Source organism: Rhopalosiphum maidis, chromosome 2 (assembly GCF_003676215.2).
Source record: "Rhopalosiphum maidis isolate BTI-1 chromosome 2, ASM367621v3, whole genome shotgun sequence".
In the NCBI taxonomy this organism is placed as follows: Eukaryota; Metazoa; Arthropoda; class Insecta; order Hemiptera; family Aphididae; genus Rhopalosiphum; species Rhopalosiphum maidis.
Window position 1 is genome coordinate 91,963,939 of NC_040878.1, and position 10,555 is coordinate 91,974,493.

At 27.4% G+C, this 10,555-nt stretch overlaps 1 pseudogene; it reads left to right on the forward strand.

Annotated features, from left to right (window-relative positions):
- Positions 1–210: 210 nt before the first annotated feature.
- Positions 211–9,102, forward strand: LOC113555169 (annotated as a pseudogene).
- Positions 9,103–10,555: the final 1,453 nt, after the last annotated feature.

Genomic DNA, 10,555 nt, shown 5'->3' on the forward strand with positions numbered 1-10,555 from the left:
CTCGGTATATATAAATATGTATATATATATATATACATATTTATATATACACACACACACATATATATAGATATAGAGTCAGCACTAGGAGTGGGGGAACGGCGGCGTCTTTCAAGGCAAACAAAGGTTATTTCCTAGTCCCTACTATTAAAACATTCAGTCGCCAACAGTTATTATATACATTATATATAGCGAGTGCCGCGCTACTACGGCGCGCAAGCAAAAAATACGTAGTCAAGCTCGTCAGCATAGTAATATTATGCAGCTAGTAGTGGTCGCGATGAACTGCAGGCAAACGGTCCTCGTACGTTCCCGATTAGAATATGCGTGATAATTAAAATCGATTTTATTTTCTATTCGAATTCAATTTGTACGAAAACCGGACATTGATATCCGTTGAATTATTATTAATTATTATTTATAAACATAGACATATTATTAAAAAACGCGCACAAAAGTGTTGGTCCTGGTACAACTTCAGCGATAATTCATCATGACTATAATCGATGAATCCATCGTTGTCCCTATGGACGAACTGTCCACCGTGAAACAAGACGGCCGTTTAATTATCGATCCCGTGTCTGTTGACAGGAAATCCGGCGCAGTCAAAGTAACAATTACGCCATGTCAGCCCAAAACCCTGAGTCATCTTCCCAAGAGGCCGCCTGTGGATATCGCCTTTTCCGACCTCATGTACACCGTAACCGAAGGCACCAAAAACAGTGAGTGTATTTTCAAACATTATATTTTTATAAATTATATTCTTATTTATATATTATGTAGATATGTATAGAGTAGAAATTACGTTGTAAATAAAAAAATAAAAACTAGCTTAAAATTGACTAGTCAAGTTGATGGTTAAAAATCATTTTAGTTGTATTGTTATTACGTATTATTGTATTTGTGTCAACGAGGCCATTGCAGACGATATTATCATGTAGTTAATTTAACCGTTGTGGCTATTTTACTATTATCGATCTTAATGGTATAATTTCTATACGATTTGCCTTCATGTCAACTAATAGTAACCTAGTTGGTAGAATTTTTATAATCATTAAACGCGTTTTTTTCAAAAATTTTCCAATTCTTGGTTTTCATGAACATTGTTTATTTAAAATTCACATATAATTACAACTCAATCCTTATGTCCTTACTCATTCATTGCTACCATATAAAATGTATTTTCCTAATTATACGATTCAAAAAGTAATGAAAGGTAGTAGAAATTTGGAAATAAGGTTATTATGGCCAATTTAACTGGTATAATAATATGTATAAATATTTAACGTTAGTATAGGAATAGGAGATTTGCCCGTGGATATAAGGTCACACCACTAGGAATCTTAAACATGATATGACACAACATACTATTTATTTATTGAAGCGTCTGAAGTCCATTTTGATCACGTGTATTATTATGTCGGACACATATTATATTATTATTACATTAGGTAAATTATTACTGATGCGAAGGCCGACGAATCAGCGTTTTCTCATTGTTTTCTTATTAGTTGTTATTGTTTTCGAGTCCAAGCCCGTTATAATATAAGTTATAGGTATAGGTATTAAACAGTAGGCAATAACATCTCGCGTATACCTATGACGTATATTATTCTGGGTTGAATTCTTTTGTTATTATTTTTCCCGTTGATTTTTAAGTATTAAAATAATAGTAAATTAGCTATAGTGTACCCTAGGCCAAACGTCTACAGCAGAAAAATCTTTTCATTATAATATATTATTACCAAATACATAACGACGATTAGTAAGCGGGAAAGAGCAGAAGGTCGAGTATCCCCCCTACCTGTAACCATAGCGTATATAGGTATAGTCCGTGAAAAGTATTAGATCTCCTAAACAGTGTTTTCCAAACTGTTTAAAAAACCAAAATTTCAAAATCATTGTGCTTTTAATTGCCTTCATTACTCCGCAGTTATCAAAAAACTACGATATTAATAAATTAATATACTATATATACATTAATATATTATATACTTAGGTATTTTCTTTTTTTTATGGTTATATGCGTAGTATATTTCATCATTTTTTTGTTGCTATTCAAATTTGATACATGTCAGTTTTTTACGTTTTGAATTAAATTACTAAATGAGGTTATACTTATACAATATGACATCAAGAAATCGAAGGTTAAATATTTGAATTTTTATAATTTTAGTATTATTATAGTATTAAGAACTTAAATTCTTTAATCAATAAAATAAATTGTCAAAAACATTTTTCTTGGACGGGGAGCTATAATAATTTTGTCCACTGTCACCATATAATTTAAATTAATATTATGTTATTTCACGATTGTATTATATCGATAGATTAATATTGAATATAATAGATAATATAATATTATGATAACTAAAAAAAACGCGTTTATGAAAAAAAATGTATGAATTAAATATAACTCCTGAGGACATTAAGTGAGGAGGAGATATGTTTCCTTAACTACCATTGCTCTGCAAACCACACTAAATTGTCATAACCTGCTCAAAAACAATAAAATACTACCTATGTGTAATACTAATACAAATATAATTACATTTTTATGTCTTCTATTTGATAGATACTTGGTTTAAATACAAATTTAATTTCATATAAATATAATATTAATTTATACCTACTATATTATGAAAGAAAATCGTGGGTTTAAAAATTAATATTATACACTAATATTTATATTAATATAACTAATAAATAATATTCGTTATTTTGTGTTTATTTAATACTCATTTTAAACGAACTAAATGCTAATGTTCGGTTATACTTTATTATCTATAGGTAATATATAATCACAACTTTGCATTTTAAGTTTAATTATATCTTATTCGAGCGATAGCGATTATTGATCCATAATACATGAGTTGAATATTGAACATTTTATGTAGTGAATTTTTATCAATAATTATATTCAGCAAATATACATTATACATATTATGTAACGAATTAATAATAATAATAAAATTGATTTACTAAAATCATTGGAATTTAACCCATTAAATATTGAATTATTGTAATACATTATACTATTATAGTATTATTGTTTATTAGGTAATTATTAATTATATATTTTTCGTGTCTGCCAGCAGGTTAATATTTAGAAATTGTTTTATCATTTCGTTATAGTTAGACTTTTTTTTAAAATATATTGTATATTATATATTTCATACCTATCATTTTTCGCATTTACCTATAATCACCGGATATGTCTCGATCACTATTTATCCATGACCGAAACTCGTTTGTGTATTTCAATAACAAATACATGACTCGCTCATTATATACTAAAGACAACTTCCTTATTGTGCTACCTCTAAAAATACAAAAAATAAAAACATTAAATTGTTTTAATTATTATATTAGTAATATTAAATTCAATAATGTTTATCATTGTGATTGTTAAAAAAAAAACTTTATCTTTCATTATTATGGCTAATAGTCATAGTGTCACTTATGTCTATACTTGCTCATACTTTAATATTAAAATTATATTTTATGATTTTTTTGCGGGCACAAAATAAGAGGATATTTTTAAATTTTTAAATAACAAAATAAAATAGGTAATATTTTAATCGTTCCATTAAATCAAAATTGTCGGGAGTGCTGTACATAATTTTGAGACGCTTTGTATTTATTGGTTTTAGTTTTTTGAGTATTTAGAAAAGTTTAAAAAGCACTTACAATATACTCTAGGGTTATAAATTTGAACTTAAGATTCAAGTTTGTATTTGAATGAGCCTAATAGTTGTTAATAGTATTGTAAAAAACAGAAATTAACTGCAAAAGCATTAACTTAAAAAAATATCTTGATCATTTATTATGATAAACTTATCACTTATTATCATTAGGTATTGAATCGCATTTATATATAGTAACAACCCAAATAATAATTTGAATGTCTTTAAAATGAACAATGTTTTTGTATGTTTTTTCTTCAACGCTTTAGTATTTTCAAGTTATATTTTTTCAAAATTTTTTTTACTTATGACTTAAAAATGAAATCAGTATTATTTTTACAGCACATTAAAATTACAAGGATTATCAAGTATTACATTACTTGTATGGAGAATTCTTAGCGAAATTTTAATGACTAGCAATGTGTGTATTAACCATTGACTTAAACGTTGACCATTAATTTTTTTCTAACCTAAAGAATCTTCAACAGACTTTAAATGCAAGGTCACGATTTGTGTAATGTCCTCGACCAGACCGGTTGTTCTCGTATAATATTATAGTATACAACTTTTCAGATATAAGGAGAACCCCTAATCATATTATCTTTCAATTTGTATTGTATGCAATGGTAATCCTTTATATTTCATATAATAATATAATTATTATTTTATTTTAATACTTTTATTTATTATTATATATATTTCGAAACGAGAATCTAAATTTAACTTATAACATTTTTATTTCTTTGATCGTAAACTGTATTACTTTCAGTTTTACACTAAGTACATCCATTATTTTTGAAGGTTCTATATAGCGGATTAAATACGTTCATAATATTTAATTCAAATTATTTTATTCATTTCTACTCGCAAATACCTTCTATATAACCTCTTTTATAATAATTATAAGTTGTTTTCAACGTTAATATCCGATTTAAAATCATGATATCAGTCCAATAATTATCGTCGGTATCTTTTAGTAACCTATACCGTTCAAGAGAATGTATATATATAATTTTTTGAACTAGTCTTAAATTACAAAATTGTATTGACACGTTTGTTTATTTTTTTACTGCTAATCTCTTTGTAGGTTACTGTTCTTAAAAATATGGATTTTAAATTTAAGTTTATTATGTTTCCTTTATACCTGGTGTTTAAAATATATTTCACAATATCATATTTGTATGCGTAATACACTATATATATTAATGTTAAAATATATATAAATAGATAAGTATAAATAAATGCGGAAACTACTTGCTATGGTTGACCTTACTTAACATTCATATCTACATAATACGTAGGAAATACCTTTTTTTGTTGAAAATGTATTACACTACATACATAATTAAATACTTATTTGATTTTGTTGATTTCAATTAAAACAGCTTTACACCCTTGCGAATGACGCATTGGATCATTTTTTAGTTTCAAGATGTGTTAGTTTTATTCAAAATACTGCGATGATATTTCACAAACTTAAACAAAACAAATTTTAATTAGTTCATTATTTCAGTTTTGTAACTTTGAAACCATAAACAATATTGAGAGGATCCGATATCAGCATCTTTGTCGCAGCAATAAATTTTCAATACAATTTCACAAGAAAAAAACCTTTAAACACGCAGTTTTTTTCTAAAAATATTTGTTAAAGGATATGGGAAAAAAGTGTTTAAAAATAAGAGATTATCCTTTTAATCGACTAAGTCCGAAATGTTGAGTTTTTATGTAACCATAAAAAACAAATTAAACAAAAGGTTATATTAGGTTAGATTAAGTGTACACTTTTTAGTGTAACAATTTAAACAGTTTCTGATACATTTCTTGGTATACAATAACATTTCGGCTTTTAGTTTCTTTAGGATTAAAAACGATTTCAGTAAATAACTGAACGTTTTGGGCTTATTTTAATTTTTCTATAATTAGATTTGTATCACTAAGACACCACTGTTCACTTTAAATTGAAACATTTTGTCTATACTGTGTTTAATCTATATTATTTTCTGTCTTTCAGCTTCAAAAAATATTTTAAAATCTGTAAGCGGTCGTTTGAGGTCAGGTGAATTGACAGCTATCATGGGACCGTCCGGTGCCGGGAAATCCACACTGTTGAACATACTCACGGGATACAAGTAAAAAGAGTTTATATAATATTATTGTAATAATCCGGCCATTGTCTTGTATTGTTAGTATTTTGTTGATTTTTACTATCGGAAAAATATAGCAGATTAGAAAAGTCTTTTATATTGTTAAAAAAAATGTTTTTTCTACTCACTGTTAAATACTTTTGTTTGTATTTAGAAATTGATAATAATATTTAGACCATATTGGCATATCAATTGAACAAGATTATACTCGTGTCTATATGATATGATCATTGTTCACAATGCTTATAGACTTATCTATCATTTCGATAGTTAATGCATTGGTTGTTATTACATATTTCTTTATTGTTGATTCATATTTTATCACACGAAATATTATACATTTCTTTCTCGTACTATAGCATTTGTTGGTTCTGTTCAATGTTTACCCATATACTCATTTATTCATGTATATAATTAAATACATGTACAATACAATTTTGTAATTATCATAAGTATTTAATTATAATTATATGTATTAATTCCTTGTTCTACTTTACTTTTTAGATGTTCCGGTGTTAAAGGCTCTATTACGATTAACGGACACGAAAGAAATTTGAGTCAATTCAGAAAACTGTCATGTTATATTATGCAAGACAATCAGCTTCATGCCAACTTATCTGTAGAAGAAGCTATGCACGTGGCTACTTCGTTAAAGTTAGGATCAGACATATCGAAGGACAGCAATATCAAGTGGTCAGTTGCAGTACACGTACTGTTTATTTTTTAATTATTCCGTTCCTTACGACCAACTAAGATAAATATAATCGTGGAAACAAACATCGCCATTATTCGTAATTTAACATTATTTTCAGATTCAAGAAATATTAGAAACATTAGGTTTGCAAGAACACCGAAGGACAATGACAAGCAATTTGTCCGGTGGGCAAAAAAAACGTTTGTCCATCGCTCTTGAACTTGTGAACAATCCTCCCATTATGTTTTTCGATGAGCCAACTAGGTTAGATACATTACCAGCACTACAATAAATGTTCGAACACGTACAAATATTAAAACATGTTAATTTATACGATTTCAGTGGCTTAGACAGCAGTTCTTGTTTCCAATGTATTTCCCTACTAAAATCGCTTAGTCGTGGCGGCCGTACTATTATCTGTACGATTCATCAGCCCAGTGCTCGACTGTTCGAGATGTTTTGACCATCTGTATACCCTTGCTGAAGGACAATGCGTCTACCAGGGATCCACGAAACAACTCGTTCCTTTCCTCGGCACTCTTGGACTCGAATGTCCCAGCTATCATAACCCCGCGTCTTATCGTGAGTCAAATTCAATACTCGATTAAACCAACTCGACGTATAATTAATAGTATTCTTGTGCAGTAATTGAAGTATCATGTGGTGAGTATGGTGACCAATGTACGCAAATTGGTGACGGCCATTAAAATGGAAAATACGATATTCAAGTTGGCAACCGTTCCCTCAACCAGAAAATTTGAATAATGTCAATCAAAAAGAAATAATGAAAAGTAATATTTTTATACAATTAATAATCTTTGAAACTACAAAATGTTTTTAAAATTATTTTTTAATTTCTATCCTTTTATGGTTTCAGGTAGCAACTTGTCTTCGAACTTTATCGAAATAGATAAATTATCGAAATCTGTGGATTCTGATAATTTATTGCAGTATGCAGGAAATCAATTTTCCAAACTTGGTAAGTAGTAATTTAATGTTGTATACATTTTTCATTATACCTATGTACAATAACTTTTCCTAATATTTTAGATGACAACTCTGTTATCAACACAGAGTTGAGTTCGGTAAAAACTGGAAATTTAAATAATGCAGATGAAGCTACTGATACCTTATTAAAGAATGGTTTACCAAGTAGTCAACAGCGATATGCTACATCTGAATTCGCTCAATTTTGGATTGTTCTCAAGCGTACACTACTTTTCAGCAGAAGAGATTGGGTAAAATTTTATAGAACTAGATAATTTATTAAAATGTTTTAATAGATTAATAATACTATACTATATTAATAATAACTGAATAATTTAATTACAGACTCTTATGTACTTACGTTTGTTTGCTCATATTTTGGTGGGATTTTTAATTGGTTCATTGTATTATGATATTGGTAATGATGGTGCCAAAGTACTTAGTAATCTTGGATTTCTATTTTCAACATGTTGTTCCTTATGTACACATCAATGACAATCACTATTTTATCATGTAAGTTTACCAATTCATTGTTTAATAAATAATCACAAATTAATAAAATACATAATCCATTTTATAGTTCCTCTAGAGTTGCCTGTTTTGATCAAAGAAAATTTTAACAGATGGTATTCTCTTAGATCATATTACTTAGCTATTACATTATCCGATATTCCATTCCAGGTAATTTTTTTTTCATATTAGTATAATAAATCAATACCTAATAAATATTATAATTTACCCAAGTAATATGAACTGTTAAATATTTTACCTTTAATATATTCTCATTTTTGTTTTCTATCTAGGCAATATTTTGCGTAATGTATGTGGTATTGTGTACTACATGACTTCACAACCACTTGAAATGTTCAGATTTGGAATGTTCTTATCAGCCTGCCTTCTTATATCATTTGTTGCTCAAAGTGTTGGACTTGTAGTTGGAGCTGCAATGAATGTACAAGTGAGTAAACTATAATTGATAGTAATAATTACATTACAAAATTTATAACTAATTTAAAATCACTTTTTTTTTAGAACGGAGTGTTCTTAGCACCAGTCATGTCTGTACCTTTCTTGCTTTTCTCTGGTTTCTTTGTGAGCTTTGATGCTATACCTATTTATTTGCGATGGATCACATACCTAAGTTATATCCGTTATGGTTTTGAAGGAACAGCATTGGCTACTTATGGTTATAATCGAACAATCCTCCAATGTCACCAGGTATATAGCAATACCTTATATTATAATGTCATGTACATGGTTTAAAATCTTTTAAATTTTTAGATTTATTGCCATTTCAAAAAACCGAGTACCACACTAAGAGAATTAGATATGACAGACGCAAGCTTTTCTTTGGATATGTTGCCTTGATTATAATATTCTTTGTGTTGCGTATATCTGCATTCATATTTCTCCGATGGAAGCTCAAGTCTTCACGTTAATTTATATGTAAATTATTGAAAAGCTCTTCTATTATGATCAACTATACGTTAATAGTTAATTAAGATATCTGATTATCTGTGAATGTATATATAGTTTATATATACAAATCTATTATTATTGCCCGGTTATGGTTTATACAGATTTTATAATAATTAAATGTAATTTTGTGATATAAACATTTTCAACTAAGCAATATATATATATATATATATAAATATATTTTGAAAAAAATATAAAAACTACGAGGCATTTGTTTTAGTAGATTTAACATATTGTATTGTTAAATTACTGTGATTAATAGTTTTCATTTGTTTATTAATTTTTTTAAACATTTTTTTTATGTATTTTTAATCTTAGAACTATGACCAAATTTTATCAGATTATTTAATAACTTATTATTATTGTTTGTATTTCTTTTTTATATATGTATACATGCATTCTATACAATGTTAAATCAATTGTATTACGAAATATACTTTGATCTGATTCCTTTTATTTTATATGAGTACTTATTTCTCTAATAACTATTTGGTATAAAAATTAAATCATTTTCGATACAAAATAAAATAGTACTTGTAATGATGACAATTTTACCATTTATGGTTTTTCAATATAAAAATTATTCTGTATTTCAAAATATTTGTATCTTAATAATTAGGATCAAATGTTATTATAATTGTTCTTTAATTGTTTTATGTCTTTTGTTTTTAAACATATATTATACACAATTAGTATTTATTATTTGAATTAAAATGTTAAATATTAATGCACCACAGCAATAATAATTTATAAGTGTGCTGAGGATCATATATTTTATACTGGCGCATGGAAAGTTTCTATGTATTAATGACATTGTTTATGCTCGGCATTGTGTCTGTGTTGACCATAGAGGTACAATTGTACAATATAATTCTTGTATTGTATGCATACAGTTTATTTCATACATGTCCCGAAAATTCTACATTTTAAAGAACACTGAAAAACTTATTCAAGTAAGTATAACACAAATAATATTTATTCAAACAAAAAGTACATGTAGATCATGGTTATCTTCTCAAATTGATCCAGTGTCATTGAGGATACACTAACCGCAATCTTGCAATTGGAACAAATAATAATAATTACACGTTTAATACAGAAATTATAATAATATGTTAGCAATCACAACTACTATTTATATGTGTATGATTTTTGGAGAAAATAATTATAAAATAAAAAGTTGTAAATTGCAACTCTTAAAAATACGAGAGGTATAACTTAACCTAATCTATAATATATTTTTGAATTATAATAATTATACATAGTCATATTATTCAAAATGTAATCAACAATCTATGAGGTAAAATGGAAAGTGATAATTGATGTTTTTTAGTGGTTTTTTGTTCATGGTTCAGTTGTATTCTCTCGCCGTGTATAGTAAATACCTAGTATAAACACATCCATCATCGTTTTGCATGTATTTAATTATTTGAAAAATTCCTTGCCAATATTTATATATATATGTACAGTAAAACACTAAAACCTCAATAAGACGGAATCGCTTGGGACCATACAATTTTCCGTGTTAAAAGGGTTTTCGTTTTGACGGGGTTCAAAGAAATTAA